We start from the raw sequence: 17,742 nt of genomic DNA on the forward strand, positions 1-17,742 counted from the left end.
TTGAGGTTTTCTTGGCAAAGACAATGGGATGATTTGCCATTTTCCTCTCCAATTCATTTTTACAGATGAGAAACTAAGTCAAACAGGATAAAATGACTAGCCCAGGGTCATACAGCTAGTATGTGTCTGAGGCTTGATTTGAATTCAGGTCTTCTTAACTCTATCCACTAATCCACCAAACTTGCCTTTCATTACTTAGCTGTCTCATCTGTTAATTTTCTCAATTTAATTTTCTTTCAAATTAATTTTGGATCAGTGTGACGTGGTAGAGAGATGATTTTGGAGTAAGAAGACTTGTCCTTAAGCAAGATTCCTTGGCCTCTTTGAACCTCAGAATCTTTTGAGAAAATATGTATATTAACTATCTTACAAATTTATTGCCAGGTTCAAATGAGATAAGAGATGGAAAAGTCTTTGTAAAGTTTATTGTACCTTAAAAATGTGAGATATTATGATGATACATTTCTATGATATGGAAAAGAATACATGATAAATACAGAGATATATGGGAAGGTTTCCATGATCTGACACAGAATGGAGTAAGCAGAGTCAAGCAAAGCAAGTGATGTACATAACTACAATGTCAATGAAAAGAGCAATTAATCACAAAATAATCAAAAGTAAGTGTGGCAAAATTCCAAAGGAAAAGCATGGCATCATAGACACTTAATGAATGTCTTTTGGATTTCCCTGAGGCATCTTCCTCAATTTCTCTTTCTCTGTTCTGCCTGTATGACTTGATTGGCCCCAGATTCCCTAATGCAGCCTTGGTGCCTTTCAGAATTGGCAGGTACTTGAGATCTGGAGTCACCATGATGTTGAAGAGACCCTTAAAAAGATCAATGCTACTGTCCTCTTGTTATATACACCCTTCCTATGTCTGGGCAAAGCAAATATTTGTCAGTAATTTCACAGGTGCCTTATTTTTTTCCCTTTGTCAAACCTGAAATAAGAGGATTTAGGGCAAGGGGCAACTACTTGACACAGTGGATAGAGAGCCATATGGAAGTAGGAGGTCCTTGGTTCAGATCTGGTATCAGATACTTCCTAGTTATGTGACCATGGGTAGGTCACTTAACCCCAATTGATTACCCCTTACCATTATTCTTCCTTGGAAGAGATACTTGCATTGATTCTAATATAGAAGGTAAGGGTTAAAAAATTAAAAAGACACAGGAGTTAGAAGCACACCCTCCCAACCGTATTCCTTTGCAGTGGAGGGAGCTCCACAAATAATGTAGTGCATTCCATACATATATATGTACATATATAAATATATATTTTCCAGAACGTTTTTAATCCATTGAATAGTTTTGCAAATTCAATATTTTCTTTTATTTTTCCCTTTAAATTATACATTGTTATTTGAAATTGTTCTTTGGAGAGAAGAAAATATACCGGGAGAAATTATGGTGATTTTTTAAAAAAGCTATTAAAATTATTTTTTCCAAAAGAAAATAAATTTTATTAAGATATTGGTGGGTTTGGAATTCATTGGTGACTTGGTAAAATAGAAATGGATATTATACCACAGAAATTTAGGAGACAGAAGCTACAAAGGGGTCACATATGGATGGTGCTACAGGCTGATACACTTCAAGCCTAAGGTCACATATTGAAATTCATCAAAGAAAACCAAAAGTGATTCGATATCATAAATAGCAATATCAACTGTAAAGTCTAAATCCTAAATTTGATGAGCTTTTGCCAATATAAGCTTTCAAGATAAGCCAATAGGAGTCAGAAATTGATTTAAGACTCATTAGGTATTGACCATAGTATCTACTCCAAATCAAGCTAAAGATCTTGGTCGAAAATGATCAGAAAAATGCCTGTTCTCCACCAAGATTGGACCTATGTGGCACATTTTCAAGGGCACTTTGCACAGTGTTGCTGTATTTGAGAGATGTCTGAGAAGTGTTTGTTGAATGAATTGACAAATAGCACAGAACAGTCAGGCAAAAATCAGAAAGATGGATGATTTTCTTTAAAAATTCAGGAGAACGAAGAGATGGGAATAAGTATATAAAACCTACCATGTGCCCAACATTGTGCTAAACACTTTAAATATATCATATAATCCCCACAATAGCCCTGAAATGTAGATGCTATCATCATCCCCACTTTATAGTTTAGGAAAATTTAAACAATGGAGATTAAGTGATTTTCCTCAGGTCACACAACTAGTCAAATTTTAACTCAGTCTTCCTGACTCGGGGCCCCATACTCTACCACCATTCCATATAGCTGCCTCAAAATTGTGTCATCCATGAAATATAGTTACAAACCATGACTAGGTTCAGTAAACATCATCTCTATTTTCCAATCCCCATAACATCAAACATTCCCTCCTGTGAACTCTGAATCCTGAACTTCTTGTGTACTTTTACATTCTTTACTTTGTATCATGTTTTTATTCATGTCTTATATTTCCTCTCTTAAAAAGTAGACTTCATTAGGATAGAGAATTTGATTTCTTGAGATCTACTTTCCTCACCCCTCACATATACACAGTAGGTGCTTTGTAAATATTGATTCAAATATATACTCAAAGGAGTAATTGTATATGTATTATTTCACTCACATGCCTGAATAATTAAATGCAAATATATATTTTTAGGATCAGGGATGAAACAAGGATCTAGCCTTCTCATTTAATATGTGTAAAGGCATGCTAGTGTGGAAATTCCCTCTGGTAATGAATCTCAGTAACTCTTGAGCAATGCCCAGCCTTAGACATTTTCCCAAGGTACTACGTAATTAAAGAATTTACCCAAACTGAGACTATATAGCCAGTATGTATCAGACAAAATTCAAACCCAGATCTTCCTGAAATTCACTACAGCATACTGTTATCTAGATTAATATTATATATAATTAAAGTTATAAATGTGAAATTTCCTTAAAATCTACTGAAATTCCACAAAATCTAGTATCAATTATTTTAATAGAGAATTTTTTCACACTCAACTAATATTTTTATTTGGTTTTGATGTATGAGAACTTCACACAGTTAATACTTTGTATGTGGTTCAGATATCATACAAGCATAATATTGTGTTCCCTTTAAATTTGCATTTATTTATCCAGGAAAACAGTGCTCCCTGCAGAATTTTTATTTTTCTGAAAGCAAAACATATAGATAGGAAGCATATTTTTTTTAAGAAAAGATCTTTAAAGAGGCAGAAAGTTACATCCCTTTATATCTAGAATAGGGGCTGCATGTTGCTTTTTAGAATCATTTGCATTCTTATTGTTGAATTCAAAGTGCTAGCTTTTCAGAAATTGTGTAATTTAGACTTGCTCCCTCTGCCAGGAAGCCATCATGTTCATCTCTGGAGACCACACTCAACAGTTTTAATAATAATGTAATAAATGTAATTCATGATTAGCTAAATACTAGTTGGGCAGCTTCTTAATTTGATCAACTTCACAGTGGTTCCATAAACTAGGATCTTTGAAACCTACAAAAATATATTTAATTAAAATAAACTACCTTAAAGAAGTTGTTAAATTTTCTTCCTCTTCCTACCCCTCTCCCCAAAGGCAATAAATGAGATGTGATGATCTAATGTGGCATGGATATAAATTGTATTTTTGGTCTTGTTCACAGTTAAGTTAATGTGTAGAGATTTCATGTTTTTAATGACGTTTCATCTGGTGTTTTTTTCTCCATTTTTTAAAACTAGACCCGTTGTTTCATTGGCTTAGCAAATATTTCTATTAATGCCAACAAATACTTATTCTGTTCCTGAAGGTAGCTAAGTGCTATAGTGGATAGAGGACTTGACTTGGAATTAGGAAGATGAGTTCAAGTCCTGGCCTCAGATGCTTGCTAGCTATGTAGTTGAAAATCACTTTGCTTGATTCAGTTTTCTCATCTGTAAGAAAAAAATAATAGCATTTATCCTCTAGAGTTGTTAGAAGGTTCAAATGAGATATTATTTATAAGAGTTTATAAAATTCTTTATAAAATGCTTTAAAAGCCATAAAGCTATATATAAATACTATTATTATTAATAATTAACATTATTAATTAAATTAAATAATTAACATTATTAATAATAATAATAATACCAAAACTTTCCTGTGCATATTGAAGGGTTAAGTCAGGGGGTCCCTAAACTTTTTACACAAGGGGCCAGTTCACTGTCCCTCAGACCATTAGAGGGCCGGACTATAAAAACCTAATCCTAACCTTAATCCTAACCTGGCAGCAGTATACACAGTGTGGAATCCCCTCCCCCAGATCGCCACTCACCATATCTTCTATTGTGCAGCTACATAATCCTTTGCACAGTGCCTTGTTCTAAGCCACTGTGCAAAGGATTATGTCACTGGAAGCAGTACTATAGGTGAGCGAAGCCATGCTTTGCGCACCGCCACATACAGTGCTCCTCTCACTGACCACCAATGAAAGAATGTCCCTTCTGGAAGTGCAGTAGGAGCGGGAGACGTGGCCTGCGGGGGGGGGGGGGGGCTGCATGTGGCCTACTGGCCATAGTTTGGGGACCCTGGACTGTTAAATAATTTGCCCAAAATCACAAAGCAAGGATGTAACAGCACCAGGACTTGAACCCAAGAATTCCTGATTCCCAAACCAGCTCTCTGTTCATCACATTCCTTTCTCCCTTGACCAGATTGTTCTCTAAATAATTCAGAGGAATCACCCATTCCTTCATTTCATCTTCCAATGTAAAATGGGGATGATTATTGTGAGAATCAACTGAGGAAATATTTGTAAAGTATTTAGCATGGTACTGAGCACAAAGTAGGCACTTAATAAGTACTCGTCTTTCCCTCCACATCCACCCCAAACCCCAACATTCTCCTCTTCCTTACCTCTCTTAAACTTTCATGGATCTCAGTGCATGACCACTTGGGCTCTCCATCTGTAATCTTTTCCACTCACAATATGACAGAGAAATTCCATTCTGCTGCTGATGCTCCATGGCTGCAAGTCCCAAAACATCACCTTATCCATGATGCAAATAGTAATTGGAATATGAATGGCCAGAACAAATGGGCCGCCCTATATTGCCAAGAGTACTTGAGAAGTGATGTGAGACATGTGATACTGTCAGGGACTGAAAAAGCTGGTGGAGGGCCAATAACAGGGGTGAATAATTATGTGTTCTTCCATATGTATCTTAATATTGTACATGCTATTCATGAGTGTGAGGAGGAATAATTTTGTCAACATTTTGATGCTAAATAATATTCAGCATCTGTTTATCTATGTCATTCATGACCCCTAACTCCTTTCAGGGATGTTCCTAATCAGTCCTGCTCCATTTTCTATTTCTGAAACATGATTCTCCTCATCAGTGCGCCATATTGCTTTCATAGGCAGACCTCTGAATCAAGAACGTTCATTTCTTTTACATAAACAGGATCATAGGATATCAGTGTTGGAAAGGACTTTAGGATTCATCTAATTCAATCTCATCATTTTGTTGAGAAAAGAACTGATACTCAGAAAAGTTGACTTGCCCATGGTGAACAAATATAATACCTTGAATAGAATTTAGAACTGAACTGAAATCTTTTAATTTGTATTCCATTGATTTTTTTCTATCAATTAAAAATCTGGAAACATCCTTTTTAGTCAAGTAGCTTTGGTAATACTAACTGACCCTAGTTCACACTTCTGGGTTTTTCTTCAGTGCTGGGAATGTTCTGGACCACAGAGAAATCATCTAAGGTCCATAAAAGGGATGATATTCTAATATATGGCCACAATAGTGGATTAATAGGCAAGCATTTAATAAGCACCTGCTTTATTCCCAGCATTCTGTTGGGATACAGATATTCAAAGTCAAAAAAAAAAAGAAAAAAGAAACAGTCTCTGCCCTCAAAGAACTGACATTCTATTAGGGAAGACAAAATGGACATATATAATTTAAATATAAAATATAAGCAAGTTAATTTGGGAACAGAGGAAGCACTTGAGGTCTGGGATGTAGAAAGACCTCATGTAAGCAGAGAGGACCTGAGCTGAGTTTTGGGGATGCTAAGCATTCTTAGAGGAAGAGATGAAGAGGGAGTGTATCATAAGCATGGTGACAACCAGGAGGAAGGTGCCAAGAAGGGAAATGAAAGGTCTTGTGTGAGGAACAGCAAGTAGGCCAATTTGCCTGGAACAGTGAGTATATAGTGGGGAGTAATGTGCAATAAGTCTGGAAAAGTAAACTGGAGCCAGATTTTAAAGAGCTTTAAATGCCAACTATAGGAGTTTGCATTTTATTTTATAGAATATGGAAGAAAACTAAATACAAGAAATAAAAGAGTAGTGGCAGAGATTACAGAGGAACTGCAGGGAAATGGAAACCTTTAATATACAGTAAAGGTAGATAAAAGGTAGCAGAAGAATGTACTTGATTTTGGTGAGAAGACTGTGAAGTAAAGAACTGTATTTTTGCCACCAACCCAAAATTACTCATCCTCATTAATCTTCCTAAAACCACCTACTCTGCATTATTATTCTTTGGTGGGAAGAATTTGGTAGCTTTTTGAAAAAGGAGTTTTGTCTTTATACCTATCTTTGGCAACATTGACAGAAGATAAAGTTGCAACCAGTTTGCCTATGACTGTGCTATTTTTAAAAAACTCAAAGGAAGGAACTATCCATGCACAGCCATGCTTCAAATATCCAAATTAAGTAGTGACAGTCAGACCATGATTACTGAAGGTTTTGTTTGTTTGTTTGTTTGTTTTAAAGGAGATGGAAATAAAAATTTAAAAAAAGAGGAGATGGGGGCAAATTAGACTATAACCACATGCTAAATTCTAGCTTATAAAGTGAAGTTTTCAACAGGCAGCATCTTGCAGGTTGTAAGAATGTGTTTTATATAATAATTTATGAGATTATAATCTTAGGTAGGGGAAATGCAATTCTAAAATAATCATTTCTTCTCCTTCCTTCTTCCTCACTTTTTTTCTTTACTGAAGGATTAATAACAGAAAGCTTCCATGATAAAAGAATCCATACAATGAAAGAATTCTACAATATTTTACAAATGATTATTTTCTGATGCCTATTAAGACATATGCCAGTTAGTGTGTAATGTTAGTTAATTCTCATTATGATATTGTGTGGTTCAGTGGATTGAGAACTGGCCTTAAATGCAGGGAGATTTGGAGTAAAATACAGTCTCTGACACATATTTGCTTTGTATCCCTGGGCAAGTCACTTAACCTCTTCACTAGACATTTCTAAATTGCAGAGAGGGTGCTATTTGTTCTGCATTTGTAAATAGTTGCTTTTTTTTTTCTTTTTTCTACTTTCAGGAATTCATAATATCACGGAAATCATAGAACCAGACCAGATCTTTCTCAACATGTAAAACTGGATCTTTCCCCTTAATCCAATGTCCCTGTGCAGTAGGCTGGGAATAATATCATTCTCCTTCAATCACTTAGATAATAATGCTAATTCCCATAGAAGACCTAAAATGAGGGTTCCAGACTGGATCTTCTCTAATTTACTTTTCAAGTCTAACTTTTCTGATAAAGTAAAAATAAAATGAGGAGGAGGAGGTTGGGGTGGAGGTGACAGATTTACCTTCCTTGGTTCTTCTATGCTAGGAAGGAAGGAATTCCACGGGTACCTTCTTAACAACTGAGTAAACTGTGATGCCCATCTCTGACTATCTCAACCACTGAGCTGCCATATCCATTCCAATTCTATGTTGGTTTATTGGAGGGGGAATAATTTTATCTGAACAGGGGAGGGGAAATGATTGGGGAAAGCTTTTTAAAAGTTAGTAAGTAATAGCTTTGGGATAAGAATACAAGATTGATGTCCTACCTGTGACTTTTCTGGCTCCTACTTTTGATTTTATGTTCTTCTGAAATAGGCAGAGGAATGCTGGACATCAGAGGAAAAGGCAAGGGAGAAACAGCCTAAATATTGGGACTCTGAGACTAAGAAGAAAAAAAAAAATCATTTTGTCTATAGCTTTAAAAACATAGTTTACTTTTATGATTCTGAAATAAAGTACCATTGTTATTAGCCCGGGAAAGTTTAATTACATTCCAGGACACCATAGTGGCTCCCCATAACTGATGAAAATAGAAATATGAAAGCCCCAAACACATCTACCTAATCTCCATTGAGGTGGATCCCTCCCCTCCCCCGTCCCCTCCCCTACCCTGTAACGTAAATGTCTCTCTGTGTATGTGTATTTAAATTCACGCACTCCATCCATCTCCCTGGCTTTGAAGAGAAGGGTCACCTGACTGCCACCTAGACCTGTCCCTCCCCCTCCCCCTCCACCCCACCTAACGGAGAAAATTCCCAAAGTAAGAGATCAGGGTGAATATAGCATAGATGCTTGTGCTGAGAAATGTAAATGACCCTGACTGAACAGGAACTGAGTTAGGTTGCTGGTGGGGGTGGGGAAAGAGAAACGGGAGAGAAAGAGAGAGACAGGGGGAGTGCTGCTTGCTTCATCTTTGAGAAGAGGGAAAACAAAAGACCTCAGCTGCAGTTTTGTGTTGCTGAGTCTGGCTTAAAGAGAAAATTCTAGACATCGGTGCTGGAAAAAAGCAAAGCCCAGCTGAGACTACTTCTATCGGGAGATTGATTATTGCTATTATTTTTGACCTGAGAATGGGTTGGATCAGTACAGGTGGTTTGAGAAGACATACTGGCTGAGGACCATGGAAAGGTGGGATAAGACTCTGAGCTTTTCTTCTTTCTTTGAACGGAGCCTTAGGGTAAGAAGCTTGCAACCCGCTGGGTGGTCAGTTTCAGCATGTGTGTGTCTGTGTATTTCAGTTGCTATCTCCAAACCCCTTCCCTTGCTCCCAGCCCCAGAGGAAGGCAGTGCCATATTCCACCAGATGTGAACCCAAACTTGATGCAAGAGTCTCACTTCATTTGTCAAATGCCCCTGTTTGCTTGGAGTGCTTTTGTTTAATACAGTCCGTAAGGAACCAGCCTGCTCTCTCCTTCGGAGGAAGAATGGGTGTTTTAGTCAGCGGTTGTCAGGTGGCCCTTACAAGAGAGTTAACATTTTGCTCAGGGAGGCTGCTAATGGATGGTTAGGTTATGGTATTGTGGTTGTAAACAGCAAATAGATGCTGAGTCGGCATTTTTTGCAAGGCTAGATGGATTCAGAGAGGAGAACTTCGTAGGCATTTTGCATTATCTTAAATTTTAGTGTCATTCAGCCGAAATAAAACAAGTTTGAAATAGCACTCCTTGAGCACAGCCAAATGTCAGGTATTCTAAGCATAAGCTTTTACCTCCCACTGGATTTCAAAGCTGACAATTAGTCTTATTGACACATGGGTTAAAGAGAGAGAATCTCATGTCAATGTTAGAATTAAAATAAACTAAAAACATTTTCTTTTATTTTAAGGACTAGGTAAGGATGCCTATAAAATGAATCTAGATACTTCCTCTTTCTTCTGGCTATGCAGACACACTGTCTTTTGTTCCTGTATGTGTATTTTCCTGTGTTTTTACACAAAAGGCATTGCCTGTGTCTTCAACGGTAGTAGGAGCCTGATGTACCAATTTCCCATTGTGTGCTGGTCAGGGTCCTGCTCTGTTCTCCAATAAACTGCCTTGAGATATTAGTAAAGATGCCTGAAGAAGGAGGTGGCGAGTGGTGAGGGGTGCAGCTTTTTTTTTTTTTTGACTCAGCTCAGAAATGTTGAATTCACATGATGTTAAAGAGGAAATGGGAGAAGGCATTTAGTTTTGAATGGGATGTAGATTCATGCTTCACAAACCCCAGGGACCTTGGCAGGGAGATTCTCCCAGATGAATAAACCAAATTTGGAAGGGGCTCTTTAAGAAAAATTTTCTGGGAGGGATGACCGCCTGGGTCCTTTTTTGGACAAATTAAGATGTGATCTGGCAATGTACTAGCAGCTGTATGCTGACATTTTCTTGTGAACCAAATGAAAAATGGCTCCATATCTCTCCTCCCGTCCTGAGAAGATGGTCTCTGAGTAGCCATGCCTTTCTCCAGTATTGTTATTTGTTCTAATCACTGTGCTTCCTGACAGTGACTGACTGACTCATGGTTCATTTCAGTTCGTCTGCTTTTTAGATCTCAGCCTCAATGGGGAGTGGGTGGTGAAAATTTTTGTCTTAAGTCCGAACTAACCAACAAATTACCAGTAGAAAATACTTCTCTTGCAACCACAGACTCAGAATACTTTAAAGGGCAAATGACATTTATTTTGTCCCAATGTAAGAGATGTTTACAAGGGGGCTTTGTTATCCGATTCCTCCAAGAGAGGAATAATGCTTGTGTAACGTTTAACACTTATGCTCTTAGAGAAAGTGAAAACTGACAGGTAAAGGCAAACATACTCTTGTCACAGAATTCATTTCTTAAAGGACAAAGCATCTGCTACCGTTATTGTTGTTGCTTGAACTCTGTCCCATGGCAGAAAGGGAGATAAGATAATTAGATCTCCTGTTAGGCTACTGAAAGGAAATTGTCCTCCTGTCCTTGTACTACACATGTGCTTGTTAAGGAGATTCCTGTACTAAACAGGGAGGGAAAGTGCTAGGGAAGCTACGGCAGCAGTCTCGCCATGCTTCGTTATTTAAGCTCTGGTTTGTGAAGCTTCTGGCCAGCAGAGGCAGGATGTGCTTGGCAAAACACTCTGTGTGTTTGGGGGACTGGGAAGAGCATGTGTCATTTGGGGGGATTGTGTGTGCGTAAAATTGGTTGTGTTGCTCTGTCAACTAACCACCCTTCTGACTGGATTGGGTGACTGCATGTAGCATTGCCTCAGGAGGAAGGGGTGCCTTTGTGCTTCCAGCAAAGGTAAGGTGCTACAACACCGTCCAGTGAGATGGGAAAGCCCTGGGAGAAAGGGATGATAACTGATAAAGAATGTATACATTGTACAGGGACAAAAATAAGGGAGCTTCATAGTTCTATTCTCAAAGGAAATAAAAAAGACCCTCATGCTTCCTGCAAAATTGCCTGCTGTCATTTCTATGATATAACAGCAAGTAAGACTGCCTAGGCAATAATTCCAAAAGCTTTCACCATGGAAAGTCACATAAATGTTTCAGAAATAGTATCATGTGCTTTTCTAAAGGACTGTGTCTTTAAGGGTCATATCTTGAAACAGTGTGGTGGAGGGTGGTTGTAAAACCATATATTTTACTTGGAATCTATTTAGAATAATTCTGTTATAGCTAAAAGCTTGCAGATGCAATAAAAATCCCACTTCTTTGGAAGAACAACGGAAATGGAACTTTAACACTGCATGTAGATCTGATTACTGCTTTTATAAATGTAGGCAGTTTGACTGTGGTAAATGGTGTGCTTTGTGGAAATTGATGCAATTATGGAGGAGCAAGGAAAAATGAACAGACAATACAACTGAAAAGTCATCTCAGAACTCACCAGAGGGCCAGTGGGGTCAATCAAAAATGTTAGGGATAATTGTAGGTGAAGTGGAGTTAGCTAGAGAAGTCTCAGGTGTCTAAGAATGGGTTGACTATGTTTGTAAACCAAGGGAAGCCCAGGTGTGGTTTGAGAAAATATGTGAAGGATGATTTTCACCCATCCACAGTTATATGTGTATATATAGCGATAATATACATCTCTATCTGTACCATCCCCAAAATTTTAGTGCGGTTTTAAGCTTTGATACCTTAAAAGACTTTCATTAAGCTTTAATAGCTAAAAAGTATGCGGAGATTTATTTGTGATTAAATCAGATGTATGTGTGCTTATAGGAAAAAGCTTGACTCTAAGGAAATACTTACTTATGGAAATTCTGTTTTAAAAGGCAATAAAACAACAATGGTACAGTAAAGTTTCTCAGAGCAGCAAGTATCAAGAGAGAACTGAGCCAGCTGAAGCAGAATAAGTAGGTGAAAATGTTTTAAAGTAGCATATGTTCTGCCTCAACAGTCTCTGGAGTTCCTGAAGATGTATTTGTTAGTAGTAAAATAATGGGGGTTGGGGGGCAAGGGGAGACATTGGAGAGAATAGTATGTACTAAAAGAATTTTCAACATATTTGTGAATTTTAAAAAGTTTAGCCAAATGTCATTATGATGCATTGGTGCCCTTAAGGTGGGACAAAGGAAGCATCAGGGATAGAGTGATACATCTTTCAGAGGATGCCAGATTTAAACCATGAAGAGACCTTAGATGACATCATTTAAAGACGAAGTAACTGATCCTCACATAAATTGAATGACAAAGTTTGAGAGCAATAGTTTAGCTTAGTAATCACTTGGTTTCCGCCTTGGGGATCAACACAGAGACATTTGATTTCCATTCCCTCCATCACCTTAAGCAACCCACAGCCAAAAATGTATTTTTTTAAGCTGCTTCTCCTGCAAAAATATAAGGAAAAAATTAGTATGATTCTGAGCTAAAGTACTTTAAACGTATAAACAACTTTATGTGTGGTTGGGGGATGGGGGCTTCATTCCTGTGCCTCTGCCTTTTTACTGACTCACACAGAAGGGACCTCAGCTATATCTACTTCTCACTCGGAAGACAGCAGATGAGGGAAGTAGAGGTTTTTAAAATTACAAAGCAATAGGACATGTTTGAAGAATATTATGTGATTTTACTTAAGGTAGTTATAACCTTCAAAACTTGCTGCCAAGATTTTTTAAAATTAAACTAGACCTGTAATTTCATAGAGTATTATAATCAGGAAGCAGAGCTACCCAAACCATGCACGTAAGTACTGGTTCTGCAATTCAGAGACGCTTCTTAAAGAATCGTTTATGGTCTCAAGAGGTTAAATGACTTGTCCAGGATCACCAAGCTAGTGTTTGTCAGAAGCAAGAACTGAGTCCATGGATTCCTGACTCTGAGGCTTGTTCTCTAACCTGTTTCCCATATAGTCCTGCCCTCCTGAATAACAGCTTATCATTGATTATATGGATTCTAGTGCAGAGAAGTTAAAATACATCTCTAAGGCACATATAAAAAGGTAAATGTAACTCAGGCTGTAAAAGTCATTTAAATTCTCTGGAATAAGTTTCTTCATATATAAAAGAAGGGGACTCCACTACATGTCCTCGGAGGTCCCTTCCAGCTCTAAATCTATGATTTTATGCTCCTATAACATAGTTGCTTACTTGTCCTCTACCTGTATTTCAACATCATAAAAAGAATATTCTTTCACATAAACATTGTTAAAAAGAGAGACTATTGTTATTTTTACAGGAGAAGTTCATTACACTACCAAGTGACAAATGGATAGATCCTTAAATATGAAAAATATATATTAATATATATTTCAGATACTATGATTATGTTTCCAAATATATATGTGTGTATATACACATACACATGCACATGCAAGCTAGGGAAAGGAATGACACTAAACTGATAAGGCATGTTAAACTTTTAGTAAGAAACTAAACTAAAGATAATAGGTTTGTCTCTCCATCTGTCATGACATATCAATTCTTCTCTGTCCTACAATGTATTGGATTCCCAACATTCTATCTGGTCAGATTATTTAACACTGATTGTAATAAATTCTTTGTAGACTAGGAAGATTCCTCTGATGGCTAACTAGAATCAGATTTCAGAAGTAGCAGAACCTCTAACTTTCTCCTCCTCTCTAGGAAAATAAGTGCAAGCTTTTTTCAGTAAACATAAGTTTAGGCTCTGAGCTGAACCAATCCTGAGGGATGTGCAGATGTCTAAGAATTCTACCAGCTTTGGAGATCATTTAAAATCATGAAGTCAGAGATGTCACCAAATGAAAGAGTGATTCTCTCCTTCCAATAAAGATAAATGCAACCCAAGGAAAGAGTACCAGTGGGGAGGGTAGCATCCCCTTTCCAAAACAGGAATGTTGTGTTTAATGTAAGGGAGATAACGCATTGCATTTTTCCTCCTTTAAAATCCTTCCTTTCCTTCTTCCTGCCAGTTTCCTGCTTTCCTTATCTTAGCTCCAGATATCTTGGAAAAATCACTTTGACCTGCAAGAGATAGGAACAATATCTGAAAAGTGGTAGGACATGAATGGGTACTTGAAAGATGAATAGAATTTGAATTATCAAAGAGAAGAGAGTTCATTTGAGTTAATAAGGCAAATATGTGTGCATGTGCGTGTTTGGGAATACTCAAGTTATACTATTGTTTTCCTAAAGAAAATACCTTTTTAGGAAGTATATCTGAGTTTTTCACTTAAATAATCTTGAAATGCTGGAATTTGGGATATTTAGCAATTATATTCCAAGACATTTGGAACTTAATTCCTATTGTTACTTAAAGTGTCTGGTCTTTTTTTAATATTTAAAGCTGATATCAAAGATGTTTTTGTCAGAAGTGCCTTTTGGGATTTTTTTTTTATAATATTGATCACTTTAATTGAGATTTATTAAAAGTGCTCAGTATAGCTCTCTTGTGGTTAATGTTCTATTAATACATCATCATCTTAGTGAAATACAGAAGGGTTTCCATTTCATTGCAGGCAGCCTAACACTTTACATAAACCTTAAATTCACATAATAGCATGAGGAGGAAACAAGTATTTCCTCATTTCCTGAAGAAAGTTGAGAATCTCTAGGTCTGTCAGCTGTCATTTATTTTCCAGGATTGTGAATGTGTGACTCTAAATGTATATATTTGATATTGTTGTCTCCTATTATAGCATTGTACTCTGTAACATTAGAAAATCTGTAGAGGGCACAAAAATAGCATCTGATTGGGGTAAGGGAGGAAATGAACTCCTGGTATTAAAATGCCCTCCATCAATGCAGATGAGCACTTCTCATTCTTTCCTGATTGGTGTGCCAGGAAATCCAAAAAAAAGTGATTTACTTATGGTCTTAGCCAGTAGGTCTCAGAAGTTATACTTGAAATTTTCTTTTCCTAATTCCAAAGTCTGTCCTCTTCCTACTAAGCCAGGTTGCCTTTCAGTATCTAAATATATAAGGAAACAATTAACTCAATAAGAATAATTGCCATAATTCTCTGTGGTTATGAGGCATTTTACTTCTATTCAGAGTCATCTAGATAGGACAGTTTGTAGACTGCTGGGCTTGGAATCAGGGATACAATTGTTCAAATCCTACCTCAGACTCTTTCTATTGATGTGACTCTGGTCCAGTACCGTAATGCATGTTTGCCTCAGTTTCCTCATCTTTAAAAATAGGGATAATAATTCTATTTATTTCCTATGATACATATAAGGATCAAATATAGTAATATTTGAATAGTTCTTTGCAAATGTTGAAGCACTAAATAAATATGGGATAACTCATTATTAAGTACTAGATGAATAATATTTACATGATTATTAAGTAGGCTCATGGATCTCAAAATAAAAGAAGATACACAGAGGCTTTTTTGACCAAGGTCCTCATTTCATACACAAAGAAACTGAGCCTCAGGGAGGTTGAGTGACCTCCTCAATGTCAAATACATTATAACAGAATGATGACAAGCTATTTTTCACAACCATTCAGAACTAAACAATACAAAAAGAAAAAGAAAGCCTCTATTGCAACAGATTTTTGGTTATCTGTCTCATTTGTTAACTGACTTAACTTCTGAACATGGCATTTTTCTTTGTGGAGTCTCCTTGTCTATAGAGAGATATTGATCTTTTTAGAAGAAATTGAGATACATTCTGTTTGGAGACCACAGCAGATGTTCTCTGATGACAGCTTAAAGCCCTGAGATTTTGTACCATTGGTTCATGGGTGGAACTGTCCATAGTATTCTGCTATTAGTGTACTCACTTCAGTTAAGTGAAGTCAGAGATCTTAATCATGTACTTTTAACTACTTTGTGAACAACCCATCCCCTTACATTTATAAATTATTTTTGAATACATATCACATTAGGAGAATCTCCCAGGAAAGTAAATTTGACTACAATAAATTGAATTTCAAATGAGCCTAAGGTAGAAATGAGAATAGAGTTGATTACATAAACATGAAATCCTGCTTTGGGTGGGTCACAGGTTTGTGATCATTCATCTCTATTGTCAATATATGCTACTGTTTATAGCAATTTTTAGTCCTAATATATGACTGCTGCTCTGGGGAGCATACATATTCATTTTATTATTGATGTATTTGAATTTAAGAGAAGATATTAAGGATTTTTTTTTTCCCTAAACCAGGAACAGAATAATCAGAATGGGATCCTCAAATCTCAGGATTCAGAAATCATTGAAGGTCACAGGCATGTAGATTTAGAGCTTGCAGAGCTCTACATTTTGAGATGAAGAATCTGAGGTACACAAAAGGGACATGATTTACCCAAGCTCCATCAGGTTAGGTAGCAAAGCAGGGATTTGAAGCCATACCCTCTGACTCCAAATCCAGCACCTTTTTCTTTACATTTTACAAATGAAGAATGAGGCTAAAAGAGTTTAAGTGACCAAGATCACCTATAGTACTTAAAATGGGTAGGATTTTCTAGGCTCTGAAGCTTGCTATCTTTGTGATCTTAGGCCAAGGCACTTTTCCAGCTTCAGTCTTCACTTAAATGAAAGAGTTGTACTAGGTTCCCTTTAAGATCCTTTCTATGCTAAATCTACTTTCCTCTGGTCTAACTAGAAAAATCTAGTATTCTTTTCATTACACCCTTTGCATTTGACGAATGAAAACCTATCAAGCCAAAATAAACAAACATACAAACAAAAACAACTCTTTAAAGAAACCTGGTCTTCCATCTGATCTGGTTGGCATTTGACAGCATCATCTTTGCTGTTTCACCTTCCTTTTGAGTACCAAATTTCATCTTGTGTCTTATCACAGCTGCCAAATTGATATTCCTAAAATAGATATTTTTACTGTCATAACCTAAGAAGTTTCAGTGCCTCCAGTTTAAAACACAAACTCTTATGAGGTTTTAGAGACTTTAATAAAATCTCTGACCTTTCTTTATAATAATCATTTATTACTCCTTTTTTTTATAATTTCTATTTGAACTAAATTGTCTAAATTTCTGTCCCTGTGCATGATATTCTTCTCTCAAATCTATACCATTACATAGATATCCTGCATATCCTCCCACATCCATGTCTTTGAATAGTTAGCTTCTTTAAAGCCACAGTTCAAATACCATCTCTTTTATCAGGACATTCCCAATCCCCATCTCCAGAGTTAGTAACTTCAAAAGAAAATTATCTTATATTTATTTATTTTGTATATTATCTTATATACATCTTGCACTGCCCTAAAATTATCCCAAATTAAAACAGTTTTGTATCTGGGGATAGTCTTTATTTTGGCCTCTTTATCCATAGTGTCTAGCATCATGTATTAAGTGTGCCATAAATGGGGCAATGAACCAAAATCCGCCAAATACCATTGCTATCAATATTTATAAGAACAGCAACCAGTTTTAAAAGTTTTTTTGTGCATTATGATTCCAGAATTCTCTTCTGCCTAGACAACTACTGACTGAGATCATGTTGCTTAGGAAATTTGGATTCAAGAATATTGACCTCGAGCTCCCCCATTGGAGAGTGCCATGGGCTAGCACATGTATGATTTTAGAGGAACACTGTTCTCCCACTAACTGCTAGTATTTCTTAGGTTGGGATTATCCACTATCAGGAGCACTCTTCTTAATATGGGCAATCATATGCCAACTTCTGCCAGATTTTCCTCATAAAAATCAACAGACTTAAGAAATTCTTCCATTTGCTTCTTCCATTAAAGAATGGTACAAGAGAAAAGGTAAAAAGGCAAAATATCTTTGCCCATCACATACCTTTTTGTCACTGAAAGGCCACTCCTTGACCAGACCCCATTCTC

At 36.7% G+C, this 17,742-nt stretch overlaps 1 protein-coding gene across 20 annotated transcripts in view; it reads left to right on the plus strand.

Moving 5' to 3' along the window:
• The window catches only part of MAGI2 (membrane associated guanylate kinase, WW and PDZ domain containing 2), a 1,718,964-nt gene that overhangs the window by 815,027 nt on the left and 886,195 nt on the right, over positions 1–17,742 (plus strand). Inside the window, exon 1 of one of the 20 annotated variants that reach the window (XM_056800852.1) lies at positions 8,336–8,721. The exons of 18 other annotated variants lie outside the window; for them this stretch is intronic. The gene's annotated coding sequence lies outside the window, so the exon portion shown is untranslated. Of the gene's footprint in view, positions 1–8,335; positions 8,722–17,742 lie in introns of those variants that run through there. One more of the 20 variants, XM_007504038.3, reaches the window with a different exon arrangement.

This window comes from Monodelphis domestica, chromosome 5, assembly GCF_027887165.1.
Source record: "Monodelphis domestica isolate mMonDom1 chromosome 5, mMonDom1.pri, whole genome shotgun sequence".
NCBI classification, from domain to species: Eukaryota; Metazoa; Chordata; class Mammalia; order Didelphimorphia; family Didelphidae; genus Monodelphis; species Monodelphis domestica.